We start from the raw sequence: 15,921 nt of genomic DNA, 5'->3' as shown, positions 1-15,921 counted from the left end.
AACCTTTTACTTTACGATCCATGATATGCATAAAAGAAAATATTAATGAATAAACTGTTTTAAGGGACATATTATTTCAATGTGAAACCTTACAGTACTTAAAAAAGGGTCAATACCACATCGTGAAGATAAACAATCCAATGCAGCAAGTTGGTAAAGAAAAAGAGTATTTGAATCTTAAATGCATGTTCAAACAGTGAGCTGAATGAAATCAGAATTAACTGGTACAGGAATGAGTGTCACGAGCCCGTGCTCGAACTTCATTTCTACATAAGATCAATCCCAGCATGTGCCAAAGCCAGAAATTCAATAAGGATAAAACACAATCTAATATATAAAATCAAGTACTACAACAATTGTCTTTTCCATTCAGTGCAAAAGGACTTCATTGCCCAGACTGGTGATCCCAGTGGAAAGGGTACGGGTGGGGACTCGATATATAAATTTCTTTATGGAGAACAGGCACGTGTTTTTGGTGATGAGATTCATCCCGATCTTAAGCATACCAAGGTTGCTTCTCCTCAAGTACGCAATATTGGAAGTGTTGCTGGGAACTTGATGATGGCACATGAACATCCAGATTTTGTTTCAGACCTTGCAACTATCCTGACGGCTGCTGAAACAAGAATGAAAATATGTTCTGCTTACTACAACGGATTGCCTGAATTTGTTAATATTGAGCAATTTTTTTTGGCATGGACATGGATGGGAAGGTGATAACAGAGATAAATATTCCAGCATTACCTAGCAATTCTCATTTTTTTTAGGCAGAAGGTTGCTCTGAGAAGAGTAAATGCTCATGCTATTGTGACTGCTGCATTTAAATTTGAAGTTGATCCCCAGACAGATAAAATTTTAAGCTCTCCAATCATTGTTTATGGAGACATCAAGCCATTCCCACAACGAGTACATCAAGTAAAAAAAAAAGCTTATAGGAAAATCCTATCAAGATCCAAAGGTATTGGAAGAATGTTTAATGCTCTTGCAGACAGAATTGATGCCCGATCCTTCTTTTGGTCGTTCAAAGTATCGATCCTTTTTAGTGGATACATTTTTCTACAAAGCTATCCTCTCTTTATGGCCCAAAAAATTTCCTACCTGCCCGACTTTGTTCAGCAATTAAAAAGGAAATCCGACCAATTTCATCAGGATCCATCAGTTTTGATCAGGGGGACCCATCAGAGTATCCAGTGTCACAGCCACTCCCAAAATTATCAGCTCAAGCACAGGTCAAAGGGGAAGTAGAGTACTTAGATGATTTAAAACCTGGAGATGGATTACATGCAGTTTTTGTTCTTTCAACAATAGCAAATGGAACTATCAAGGAGATAGACCCTTCGGAAGCCCTTTCAAAGAAAGGAGCTGTTGCGTTTCTCTCTGCTGATACAATAGCTGCAGATGGATATTGTAATCTTGTTAGTGATTATGAACTAGTTTTTGCATCTAAACGGGTTCACTACTATGGCCAGGCTGTGGGATTAATTGTAGCAAAAACAAAGTCCATTGCAGACGCAGCTTCAAAGCTTGTACATGTTATTTATACCGATGTAGTGAAGCCTATACTCACAATTGAAGATGCTATAAAGTCCAACTCATTCTTTGATAGCAGAGCTCTTGAATTTCAGAGAGGAAATGTAGCTTCTTCATTTAGATCTGACGAAGTCATTGTTGAAGGAGAGGTTAGTATAGGTCATCAATACCATTTTCATTTGGAAACACAAAGGTCCTTATGTATACCTGGTGAGGAGGGTTGTATGACTGTTTACTCATCAACTCAGAACCCTTCACAGGTTCAACAATGTGTTGCAGTAGCCTTGAACAGGCCGCAACACAAAGTAAATGTAAATATAGCACGTGTTGGAGGTGCTTATGGTGCCAAGTTAAATAGAACGCCCCCAGTCGCAATGGCATGTGCAATGGCTGCTGATAAACTTCAAAAACCTGTTCGTCTCTTGCTTGCTCTAAATACAAATATGCAGCTTGTTGGTGGTCGAAGTCCATACTTGTGCAAGTATAAAGTTGCTTCTCAGAAAAATGGAAAAATTTCAGCAATTCAGATGGAAGTGTTCAATAACCAGGGAGCCCACTTTGATTTTGAGTATCCAGATTTGAGTTCAATCCCACTATTTATTGATGGGGTATATAACATTGCCAACTGGAGAATTGAAGGAAAAATAGCCAAGACTAACTTGCCTGCATGTACCTACATGAGAGGACCGGTATTTGTTGAGACAGCAGTCATGATTGAAACAGTGATGGAGCACATAGCACATGCACTAGGATTTCTGCCTGATATTGTCCGAGAACTCAATATGTATACTAAAGGAGACATGGCACTTTCTGGTCAAGAACTCATATACTGTAATGCAAAATTAGTTTTTGATACTGTGAAGGCATCAAGCAATTATGAAAACCGCACCAAAGACGTGAAGACTTTCAATGATCAGAACCAATGGGTGAAAAGAGGAATAAGTTTGGTACCTGTAAAGTTCAATGCCTTCTGGGAGGCGCAACAAATGATCTGTTTGGTGAATGTTCATCCAGATTGTAGTATTAGCATTTATCATTCAGGATGTGAACTTGGACAGGGACTAGATGTTAAAGTTGCTCAGGTTGCTGCAATGTCATTGGGATCATTAATTGATGGTCATCTAGACATGGATGAGATCTATGTGCACTCAACAACTACTATAGTGGCAAAATGTATGCAAAAAATGTGTGCAAAATGTTAAAAACCAGACACAGCGCGTTATCTTTCTGGTAAAAATATATGCAAAATGCAGTGTATGCAAGATGTGAAAAACGAACACAGTCAGTTTCCTGGTAAATGTGGTGCGAGCATACCTGTAGAGAAAATATTTGCATTTAGAAAGAAGCCCATTGAAAACCCAGCACCTTCATCCATGGCGGCACCAAACCCTCGAGAACCTTCTAAATGGTTTTCATTTTGCAAAATGAAAAATGCGATGGGAGTGAGATATTTTTAGGGTTATAAAACCCTTTGTTATATTTGATAATTCTTCCTCAAGTCCGCTGGGCTTTATTTTATTCAATATGATAAAAATCAAACATATTTGATAAATAAATGTTTATTAATATATCAAATATGTCTTACTTTTATTATATTTTTGTTTTCATTTTTGGTCCAAGACTGGTATTTATTTGTAAAAAGTATTTAATTACAATGCAATTATAAATTGTAATTAAATATTATTATTCGAAATGTAAAAGGTATACTCATATGCAAGAAGGAGACTAAGTCTTTTGACTTAGTTTTGAAGAAGAAGTCTTTTCAGTTTGGAGACATAAGGAGAGCATATAGGATCACTCATAACCACTTGGGAAGCATTCAAAAGGAGTTGAGATATTTTTGGAGACAAGAGCGTCTTTATAGGAACATGAGGTTGTTTGAAACCAAATGGAGCAAATCTAGGGAGGTTGGAGCAATTTTAGGTAAAGGGTCGAAGTTGGACTTTTCCACCATTTTGGGGAGCTTTTATTACTTGGTTAAGTGTTTTGAGGCTGTTTCTAGTGCTCTTTTGGGTTGATTATTTATTAAGGAAGACTTTTCCAGGTTTATAGCCCTTTTTGGTGTCTTCTAGACTCCTCTTTTTGAGGCATTTTTCTTGCATCCGACCCAAATCAGTTGGGGTTTTTTGTACTTAGTGCCTGAAGACACTTCATTTGTAGTGAGTTCTGATTATGCAGAGAAGGCTCTTGTGACAACATTTTGTCCTTAGCATATTTTCTTGTATAATTTCTGTAACTCAATCTTGGAGACTGAATATATGATGACAGCATCTTTTGGAGCAAGGTTTTATTAAGTTTCTTTTTCAAGCCTTCTTTTCTTTCTGTATCTTTGTGTTCATAGCATGATTGATAGAGGTAACCAGTGAATTGTATTATTCCTTGTTATTTTGTCTCATCAAGAGCCTAGTTGCAGAAGTGTATTTTGTTTGCAGGTTGCAATTTGTGTCCACAAGAACATGGAGCTTTCATGTGAATATATATTTTCCTTGATTGCTCAGTCTAGGACCTTTCTGTGAAACATTTATGCAGGCCTATATAGAACAGAAGTGTTACCCACTAAAATAGAAATTTTTGCAATAAGAGACCTGTCATTATCATTTTAGTTTCCCTCAAAGTTTGGTGAATCACCTAGTTACTTAGTTTATTTTTATTGTTCCCTTTTCTCTTCCCTTTTCCTACCAAGTTTTCAGTTGTTAGAAGAGCAAATAGGCGATTTATCCAATAGGAACCGGCCTAGGAACCGGAGGTTTCATTTCAAGTTGCGCATTGCCCACATGCAGAAGTGAATCCCATGTTAGGCCAAATTACTAAACTTGTAGTTTAGTAGGGTGCAAATTTGAGCCTTAATAGTTTTGGCACGCCCGGTGGGACCTTAAAGGAGGTTCATTTTCATATTTTATGCTGATTTTGATGCACTGTCAGTATAATAAGACCTGTAAGAGGATATAAATTTGTGTATCTGGCGACTCCCTGGTGAAAAGATCAAGTGAGCATAATTTTTTTGCCTTATGAGAAGAATTGAAACTAGAAGTTCCAAAGACTTTGAATACTTACAGCTTTCTTCGCCAAAAAGACAAGGAAGATGAGCCAAAAGAACCGTATATACAAAAAGAGGCAAGTCATTACCTCCTACAAGAGTTTATCAAAGAAAAGGTAAAGCTGAAAACAAGAATCGAAGAGATAGACATTCAGCCTCACCTACTTGTAGAGTTGCTGCAGCAAATACATCAGTTCAGCTTGGTGCTATGGCCTTACCAAGAGCCTTTGCCTTCGTGCCTTTCGATCAAGGAAGCCCATTGAATTTTGCCCAGCATCATGACGTGCCTTTGGCAGCACTAAAGGGCTTACCTGATTTTACTGGAGAAGGCCAAACACTGGCAATAGACCACATCCGTGATGTGGCAAGTTTATGTAATGTGCACCACGTTACAGAAGAAGATGTTGCTGTGAAATTGTTAGCAGCATCCTTGAAAGGAAAAGCTTTAGAATGGTACAGAACTTTGGCTGTGGGGTCAGTTAACTCATGGGATGAACTTGGGGATCTGTTAACCAAGTTTTTTGAAGACAAGTCTGATCACTTGTCCCTGGTGGAACAGCTCACAACTATCAAGCGTGCTCCTCAAGAGCAGATGACAGATTTCAACTCTCGTTTTCAAAAAACATGGAAAAGAATACCAGCAGCGGTAAGACCAAGTGCAGATCATGCATTTTTATATTTTCTAAAAAGTTTGAATAGTGATATCTCGGTTATGATTCAATGGCATTGCTATTAGAGCAGAAAATAGCCTTATACAGGCTGGTAAGATAGCACCTAGGCCTCCAATGCCTTATTTTCCGGCTATTCAACCTGACATGCCAATTAATATACCACCTCTTGCCTCTTTGCCTGTTATACCAGCAATGCCTATCGCTGCTCCTCAAGAAACAATGGTGGCAGGCACGTCAAATGAAATACATGAGATAAGGAGCAGCCAGCAAAAGATAGAAAATATTTTGCAGACTCTGGGAAATGAGTTGACAAGTCTTAAGAAACATTATCAAGCTCCAAGGCCAACTTTTCAGCAACCAAGTCAAGGCTACAATCAGCAGTACCAGCAGAATAGACAGCCTTATCAGAATAATTACCAAGGTGTGAGGCAAAATATTAATCAAAGGTCTTATCAGCCTTACAATCCAGCACCTTTGAATGCTGCTAATGCAGTAAGAGACATTGTACCTGCTCAAAAAAATTTAATATCAGAGGTAGACTGGTGTTATCCTTGCAACCAAGCTCATAATCAGTCTACATGCTCTAATGGCATGATAAATCAAGCTCTCATGGTACAAAATGCTGCAAGCTCACAACCGAATATACCTCTAACTGTGCCTGAACAACAGCAGGATATGCATACTATGGAAACTGGTTTACTTAACTGGCAAGATGAAGAATTTAATGGCATGAATGGTGATTCACCGATTGCAGCCAATACTCGAGCTAAGAAAAGAGCTCTTGACATAGGCCAAACATCAGAGAACGATAAAGGACCTGCAACCGAAGAATCGTCATTCAAAACAACGCAAATACCAAGCATTCTAAAGAAAGTACCTGTTGCAGCAGCTAAGGAGCAGTCTCAAAAGGATGCAGATACGTCTGTTGTCAAGACACAATAGAAAGTACACTCAGCTGTACCTTACAGCATTGTGGACACCATGAAAAAGATGAATGTTACCATGAGCATGTGGGATTCTTTAGCTATTCCTAGACAAGTCAATAGTTTGAAGAAGGCATTGAACGAAGAAATTCCTCCTAAGGTGACATTTGCTGATGCTGGTAAGGAGGCTGTGTTGACTAATACTATCGTCCAGAATGACGAAAAGGGGAACAGCAAGAAAGAAACAACTTCAATCCAAGGTAAGAGCGTGAAACCTCCTCTGTTTTACGTTTCTCTTATTATTGGTGATAATTTGGTACACAATTGCATGGTGGATAGCGGAGCTACATGCTCTGTTATGCCTAAAAAGATTGCTGATCAACTTGGTCTAAAATATGATTTATTAGAGAAAGGCGTAGTACAGCTTGATGGTTCGGCTGTTAGGACTATAGGCTTTATCAAAGATGCTAGTTTAACCTTACATGCTTGTCCTAATTTCTCTATATCTCAAGATATTTATGTCATAGATCTGCCCCCATATTTTGCCCTGTGTTTGTCAAGAGAATTTACTGCCAAAATAGGAGGATATTTATCATCCGATTGGTCACACATGTTGTTCCGAACTAGATATGGAACCAAAGTGACTATCAAATCTGAACTGTTGTCTAAGAATCATATAGAGCCTTATACGCCTAACATCATTAATGCTAATTGTATGATTTTTGAGCATGATGAGTATGCAGTTGTTCATGAGCCTGTAACTCAGGTTAGTGAAATACCGGATGTCCTGTTAGATGAATGGGCAGCAAAGAATGTTTTGGAAGATGAAACTAGCATCCTTGTGGATGCTGGTTTGGGAAATTATATGTTTCAAGAAGCTGGTTTAATTATGCCTAATCTGGTTAAAGGACAGGAAGCTAATATTGAATCCCAGAATGATGTTTGGGAGATGTTTTTTGACGGGTCACGAAGCAGGAATGGTTCAGGAGGTGGGGTTATGCTTGTTTCACCTAAGGGTGAAAAATATTATGCAGCTTTCAAGTTTGGTTTTGCCTGTACCAATAATACAGCAGAGTATGAAGGGCTGATTCAAGGTTTAGAGTGGGCAAGAAAACGTGGAATTAAAAACCTCAAGGTGCATGGTGATAGCGAGCTAATTGTTAACCAAGTTAGAGGTTTGAATGCAGTAAAAAATGATACTTTAAAAGCATACAAGCTCAGGGTTTGGGATTCCATTGAAGTTTTTGATGCATTTAACATTATAGCTATTCCAAGAAGTAGAAATCAGCATGCTGATCGGTTAGCTGCAGTTGGAGCCCAATATGATATACCAAACAGTATAAAAGGGACCTGTGATCAGCAGCATATCAAGATTATTATCCGGCCCTCAATTCCGGATAATAATATTAATTGGCAAGTGTTTGAGTCGGATGAACAAATTTTACAATTCCTGCTGGAGGAAGATATGTTCGCTGCCTCAAATCAGAATAGAATTCAGCAACAATATGAGGATCAAGTCATTCAATTGAAGTCAAATAAATTGCCTAAAGCTCTTGTTACCTTGGAGTCAATTTTTAATTCAGATGATCAAGCTAAAAAGAATAAGACCAGTTTGATGGTTTCGCAAGAGCATTATGAAGAGTTGGAGGTTGCACCTGGGAAGAGCTTAAAGATAGGTAAAGTGAATTCCTCTACTGAAAAGGAGTCATATGTTCAGCTTTTTCAAGAGTTTGCAAACATTTTTGCATGGGAATATGGTGATTTGAAAGGTTTCAATCCTGAATTAGCGCAGCATACCATCGAGTTAGAACCAAATGCTAAGCCAGTGAGACAAAGGCAACGTCCTATCAACCCAAAGATAGAACCATTAATGCAAAAGGAAGTTTTTAGGCTGATTGAAAGTGGCATTATCTTTCCCATCAAACACACCAGCTGGGTGTCCAATCTTGTACCTGTTAGGAAAAAGAATGGAGAGCTTAGATTATGTGTCGATTTTAGAGACCTGAATAGAGCATCCTTGAAGGATAGGCATCCCCTTCCTTCAATGGAACAAATATTGCAGTATGTGGCTGGTTCGGAAAGATTCTCACTTCTAGATGGTTATTCGGGATATAACCAAATTCTGGTCAGAAATGAAGATCAGTATAAAACAGCTTTTACCACTAAATGGGGTACCATGGCCTACAAAAGAATGCCCTTTGGTTTATCCAATGCAGGGTCAACATTCCAGAAAGCCATGGATATGGCATTTAGTAATCTGATGTACCAGTTTGTTTTGGTTTATCTTGATGATATCACAGTTTATTCTAAGAAGGCCGTAGATCATCTTGGGCACTTAAGGCAGATTTTTGAGCGTTGCAAGGAGTTTGGTGTTTCACTCAACCCTAAGAAATGCATGTTTGCTGTTCATGAAGGAAACTTGTTGGGTTATGTTGTTTCTAAGCAAGGTGTCACAGTGGATCCGGAAAGAATAGCAGCAATCTTGGAGATATCCCTGCCGCATCATAAGAAGGGATTAAAATCTTTCATTGGGAGGATTAATTTTGTTAGGCGTTTCTTGCCTAATATTGCAGATTTATTGAAACCACTTACAGCCATGTTGAAGAAAAATGTTGTTTTCCACTGGACAAAAGAAGCAAAGTTAAATTTTCAAACTATCAAGGAATCACTTGCAACAGCACCTGCTCTAGTAAATCCAGACTTTAGCAAAGATTTCATTTTGTATGCATATGGTGGTTATGAGGCTATTTCTGCAATGCTGGTCCAGAAAAACACAGAAGGATTGGAACAGCCTATTGCATTTTTTAGCAAAGGATTGGAAGATTATGAGCAGAGGTATAGCTTTGTTGAAAAACATGTCCTTGCTGTTGTAAAGAGCCTTAAAAAGTTTCGGCACTTGTTGTCTCATAACAGGGTACACCTGAAGGTTGCTCATCCAAGTGTAAAAGAGTTTCTCCTCAGTAAAGATCTCAATGAGAAAAGAGCTGGTTGGATAACACGGGTTATGGAATATGACTTAGACATCTAGGTCACTAAATTGGTCAGAGGAAGAGGCTTGTGTGAACAGATTGTTACAAATGAAATTTCAAGAAAAGAAGAAGGAGTAGAAACAGCTTTGGTGATTGATTTGATGGCTGATGATAACAGTACATCAAGCTGGTTGCAGGATATGGTTCACTTTCTAAAGACTAGTGAGTGTCCAGCAAACCTAGATAAGGCAAAAAGAAGGTACTATCGGTTACAATCAGTCCCTTTTGTCTTGATTAATGATATATTGTATAGGAAAGATCACAATGGTGTCCTCCTTCGATGCATTGATTCAAATCAGATTACAAAGATCTTGCATGAATTCCATGATGGCCATTCGGGAGGTCATTTCTCTCCCAGGACTAATGCATATAAAATCCTAAGGGTTGGTTACTATTGGCCAGATGTTTTCAAGGACTGTCATGCATATGTAAGGAGGTGTGTTAAGTGTGTTATGTTTGCAGGAAAAGAACGGTTGCCAGCACTACCGTTACATCCTATAAAAGAAGAACAACCTTTTGACAGGTGGGGTGTTGATTTCATTGGTCCTATTAATCCACCGTCAAGTGCAGGCCACCGGTGGATCATTACTGCAACCGATTATTTTACTAGATGGACTGAGGCTGCAGCACTGAAAGATGCTAATGAGACAGCCGTTCTTAATTTTTATGATGATATTGTGAACAGGTTTGGAGTTCCCGACTCCATAATGTCAGACAATGCACTCGCTTTTGTAGGCTTAAGGGTGACTGATTGGGCTATTAAACACAACATATATCTCAATACTAGCTCAAATTATTCTCCTCAAGGCAACGGATTGGCAGAGTCCACAAATAAGAACTTAATCAGAATCATCAAACGGACTTTGCAAGAGAATCAACGTGATTGGCATTCAAAGCTGAAGGCAGCCTTGTGGGTGGACAGAATCACACCAAAGCAAATTATTGGAAACTCACCTTATCGGTTGGTTTATGGGAAGGAAGCAAGGTTATCAATAGAAACAGAATTTCCAGCACTAGATATGGTCGCTCAGATGGTGTTATTTGAAGAAGAAGATCCTATGCAAGTGCGTTATGCACAATTAATGGAATTGGAGGAAAGTAGGAGAAAAGCGGGACAAACAATGGAGTTTCAACAGTTGCGGGTGAAGAAGAGTTTTGATAGGAAAGCTAGAGCCAGGGAATTCAATGTGGGAGATGTTGTACTCAAGTGGGATGAGCTCAAGAGCAGACCAGGCAAGCACACCAAGTTTGATTCGTTTTGGGGAGGTCCGTTTGTTATAACAGAATGCAAGGAACACAATGCTTTTCAGCTGGCCACGCTGGAAGGGGAAAATCTGCCATTACCGGTAAACGGTATTTACCTCAAACCTTGTTTTGAGGTCTGTCCTATTTTATAAGTAATAGATTAGTGGAGGAATAAAGTGCTGCTGCACTATTTGCTTTCAGTTTTGGTGTTCCTAAGTGCTGTTGCACAGTTTGCAGTTGACTAGGCAGTAGAAATACTAATAATAGTAGGCTCATATCAACTAAGGGGGTTGTGTAATCAAATCCTGCATTCTATATGCTGGAGTATACTCAACATGCATACATCATGAAGAACTTCATTACCCAGCCCACTCACCTAATACTACCTTGCCTATTATTAGTATCTGTAATGTCTAGCTAACTTTTAGTTTCCCTGTTTTCAATAAGTGTTTTGACACAAGTTGCTGTTAAATATTCAAATCTGATAGATAACTGAGACAAAATAGTAGAATATAAGATTATGAATGTACACCTATCCCTCAGGATAGGGGAGCCAAGCTATCCAGAGCCATAAATCTACACTCGGAATTCTATTTTACACTATTTTATCTCAGCTATTTGCCCTAGTCCAGAGTTGTTCCTAGAAGACTCACTGCCCAATGGATTTCTAAGGCTACTGGATCCTGTATAGCAGGCATACATACAGTAGAAGTCGCCAAATTGTTATCTAAAATTTCATTGCCCATGTAATTTTAGCCAGAGGATGCATATTTATCGAATGATTGCATTTACATAAAGATACATCGCAGTGTTGAAAAAAGAGGGAAAAGAGGATATTTTCATTTGTATTAAACAATGATAGATTACAAATTGAGTTCATGCATCTGAAGCATATTTATATACACTGAGTTTCTTAAAACCTCACACAAGCCGTGAGCTTAGCATTCTTATCTTTCCTACATATCCAAAACAAAAAAGGATAGAATTAAAAAATGAGTGTGAGGATAACCAGTCATTGCCTTGGGTTGCTTTGACTGGTTATTGATTGCCCCGTTGCTCTTGTGAATGTTTTCTCGATCTTCAGACTTTGAAAACTCCTACTTTCTTGCACAAAAAAGAAGAGGTGTTAGATCCAACCGATCTAAGAAATGAAAGATTATCCTACGACATATCATTTATTATAGCCTATCATATTTCTGTTTTGAAAGGGCGGGAAAGATAAAGACAAATCACTGCTTCAGAAAAAAGAAATGTTTATGCTAATGTGTTTGTTTCATGTGCAGATAATTAGTTACTCTAATTGGCATGTGCCCCTGACCGAGGCTCCCTTCGGGTATGAGCCCGACATACCCTTTAGAGTAACTAATCTCAGAATATCAAGTGGAATGATGAAAAAACCAACTGAAGCATTAAAGGGACATGTTTGTTTTAAATATGAAATCTTTTACTTTACGATCCATGATATGCATAAAAGAAAATATTAATGAATAAACTGTTTTAAGGGACATATTATTTCAATGTGAAACCTTACAGTACTTAAAAAAGGGTCAATACCACATCGTGAAGATAAACAATCCAATGCAGCAAGTTGGTAAAGAAAAAGAGTATTTGAATCTTAAATGCATGTTCAAACAGTGAGCTGAATGAAATCAGAATTAACTGGTACAGGAATGAGTGTCACGAGCCCGTGCTCGAACTTCATTTCTACATAAGATCAATCCCAGCATGTGCCAAAGTCAGAAATTCAATAAGGATAAAACACAATCTAATATATAAAATCAAGTACTACAACAATTGTCTTTTCCATTCAGTGCAAAAGGACTTCATTGCCCAGACTGGTGATCCTAGTGGAAAGGGTAAGGGTGGGGACTCGATATATAAATTTCTTTATGGAGAACAGGCACGTTTTTTTGGTGATGAGATTCATCCCGATCTTAAGCATACCAAGGTTGCTTCTCCTCAAGTACGCAATATTGGAAGTGTTGTTGGGAACTTGATGATGGCACATGAACATCCAGATTTTGTTTCAGACCTTGCAACTATCGTGACGACTGCTGAAACAAGAATGAAAATATGTTCTGCTTACTGCAACGGATTGCCTGAATTTGTTAATATTGAGCAATTTTTTTTGGCATGGACATGGATGGGAAGGTGATAACAGAGATAAATATTCCAGCATTACCTAGCAATTCTCATTTTTTTTAGGCAGAAGGTTGCTCTGAGAAGAGTAAATGCTCATGCTATTGTGACTGCTGCATTTAAATTTGAAGTTGATCCCCAGACAGATAAAATTTTAAGCTCTCCAATCATTGTTTATGGAGACATCAAGCCATTCCCACAACGAGTACATCAAGTAAAAAAAAAAGCTTACAGGAAAATCCTCTCAAGATCCAAAGGTATTGGAAGAATGTTTAATGCTCTTGCAGACAGAATTGATGCCCGATCCTTCTTTTGGTCGTTCAAAGTATCGATCCTTTTTAGTGGATACATTTTTCTACAAAGCTATCCTCTCTTTATGGCCCAAAAAATTTCCTACCTGCCCGACTTTGTTCAGCAATTAAGAAGGAAATCCGACCAATTTCATCAGGATCCATCAGTTTTGATCAGGGGGACCCATCAGAGTATCCAGTGTCACAGCCACTCCCAAAATTATCAGCTCAAGCACAGGTCACAGGGGAAGTAGAGTACATAGATGATTTAAAACCTGGAGATGGATTACATGCAGTTTTTGTTCTTTCAACAATAGCAAATGGAACTATCAAGGAGATAGACCCTTCGGAAGCCCTTTCAAAGAAAGGAGCTGTTGTGTTTCTCTCTGCTGATACAATAGCTGCAGATGGATATTGTAATCTTGTTAGTGATTATGAACTAGTTTTTGCATCTAAACGGGTTCACTACTATGGCCAGGCTGTGGGATTAATTGTAGAAAAAACAAAGTCCATTGCAGACGCAGCTTCAAAGCTTGTACATGTTATTTATACCGATGTAGTGAAGCCTATACTCACAATTGAAGATGCTATAAAGTCCAACTCATTCTTTGATAGCAGAGCTCTTGAATTTCAGAGAGGAAATGTAGCTTCTTCATTTAGATCTGACGAAGTCATTGTTGAAGGAGAGGTTAGTATAGGTCATCAATACCATTTTCATTTGGAAACACAAAGGTCCTTATGTATACCTGGTGAGGAGGGTTGTATGACTGTTTACTCATCAACTCAGAACCCTTCACAGGTTCAACAATGTGTTGCAGTAGCCTTGAACAGGCCGCAGCACAAAGTAAATGTAAATATAGCACGTGTTGGAGGTGCTTATGGTGCCAAGTTAAATAGAACGCCCCCAGTCGCAATGGCATGTGCAATGGCTGCTGATAAACTTCAAAAACCTGTTCGTCTCTTGCTTGCTCTAAATACAAATATGCAGCTTGTTGGTGGTCGAAGTCCATACTTGTGCAAGTATAAAGTTGCTTCTCAGAAAAATGGAAAAATTTCAGCAATTCAGATGGAAGTGTTCAATAACCAGGGAGCCCACTTTGATTTTGAGTATCCAGATTTGAGTTCAATCCCACTATTTATTGATGGGGTATATAACATTGCCAACTGGAGAATTGAAGGAAAAATAGCCAAGACTAACTTGCCTGCATGTACCTACATGAGAGGACCGGTATTTGTTGAGACAGCAGTCATGATTGAAACAGTGATGGAGCACATAGCACATGCACTAGGATTTCTGCCTGATATTGTCCGGGAACTCAATATGTATACTAAAGGAGACATGGCACTTTCTGGTCAAGAACTCATATACTGTAATGCAAAATTAGTTTTTGATACTGTGAAGGCATCAAGCAATTATGAAAACCGCACCAAAGACGTGAAGACTTTCAATGATCAGAACCAATGGGTGAAAAGAGGAATAAGTTTGGTACCTGTAAAGTTTAATGCCTTCTGGGAGGCGCAGCAAATGATCTGTTTGGTGAATGTTCATCCAGATTGTAGTATTAGCATTTATCATTCAGGATGTGAACTTGGACAAGGACTAGATGTTAAAGTTGCTCAGGTTGCTGCAATGTCATTGGGATCATTAATTGATGGTCATCTAGACATGGATGAGATCTATGTGCACTCAACAACTACTATAGTGGCAAAATGTATGCAAAAAATGTGTGCAAAATGTTAAAAACCAGACACAGCGCGTTATCCTTCTGGTAAAAATATATGCAAAATGCAGTGTATGCAAGATGTGAAAAATGAACACAGTCAGTTTCCTGGTAAATGTGGTGCGAGCATACCTGTAGAGAAAAGATTTGCATTTAGAAAGAAGCCCATTGAAAACCCAGCACCTTCATCCATGGCGGCACCAAACCCTCGAGAACCTTCTAAATGGTTTTCATTTTGCAAAATGAAAAATGCGATGGGAGTGAGATATTTTTAGGGTTATAAAACCCTTTGTTATATTTGATAATTCTTCCTCAAGTCCGCTGGGCTTTATTTTATTCAATATGATAAAAATCAAACATATTTGATAAATAAATGTTTATTAATATATCAAATATGTCTTACTTTTATTATATTTTTGTTTTCATTTTTGGTCCAAGACTGGTATTTATTTGTAAAAAGTATTTAATTACAATGCAATTATAAATTGTAATTAAATATTATTATTCGAAATGTAAAAGGTATACTCATATGCAAGAAGGAGACTAAGTCTTTTGACTTAGTTTTGAAGAAGAAGTCTTTTCAGTTTGGAGACATAAGGAGAGCATATAGGATCACTCATAACCACTTGGGAAGCATTCAAAAGGAGTTGAGATATTTTTGGAGACAAGAGCATCTTTATAGGAACATGAGGTTGTTTGAAACCAAATGGAGCAAATCTAGGGAGGTTGGAGCAATTTTAGGTAAAGGGTCGAAGTTGGACTTTTCCACCATTTTGGGGAGCTTTTATTACTTGGTTAAGTGTTTTGAGGCTGTTTCTAGTGCTCTTTTGGGTTGATTATTTATTAAGGAAGACTTTTCCAGGTTTATAGCCCTTTTTGGTGTCTTCTAGACTCCTCTTTTTGAGGCATTTTTCTTGCATCCGACCCAAATCAGTTGGGGTTTTTTGTACTTAGTGCCTGAAGACACTTCATTTGTAGTGAGTTCTGATTATGCAGAGAAGGCTCTTGTGACAACATTTTGTCCTTAGCATATTTTCTTGTATAATTTCTGTAACTCAATCTTGGAGACTGAATATATGATGACAGCATCTTTTGGAGCAAGGTTTTATTATGTTTCTTTTTCAAGCCTTCTTTTCTTTCTGTATCTTTGTGTTCATAGCATGATTGATAGAGGTAACCAGTGAATTGTATTATTCCTTGTTATTTTGTCTCATCAAGAGCCTAGTTGCAGAAGTGTATTTTGTTTGCAGGTTGCAGTTTGTGTCCACAAGAACATGGAGCTTTCATGTGAATATATATTTTCCTTGATTGCTCAGTCTAGGACCTTTCTCTGAAA

At 38.2% G+C, this 15,921-nt stretch overlaps 2 pseudogenes; both read left to right on the top strand.

The window, feature by feature from the left end:
- The first annotated feature begins 205 nt into the window (after positions 1-205).
- LOC131856887 (uncharacterized) lies at positions 206-6,180 on the top strand (annotated as a pseudogene).
- A 3,111-nt stretch (positions 6,181-9,291) lies between these two features.
- On the top strand, positions 9,292-14,605 carry LOC131856886 (uncharacterized; annotated as a pseudogene).
- Positions 14,606-15,921: the final 1,316 nt, after the last annotated feature.

This window comes from Cryptomeria japonica, chromosome 7, assembly GCF_030272615.1.
Source record: "Cryptomeria japonica chromosome 7, Sugi_1.0, whole genome shotgun sequence".
In the NCBI taxonomy this organism is placed as follows: Eukaryota; Viridiplantae; Streptophyta; class Pinopsida; order Cupressales; family Cupressaceae; genus Cryptomeria; species Cryptomeria japonica.
Note: the sequence above shows the minus strand (reverse complement) of the source record. Positions and strands in the feature narration are given on the sequence as shown.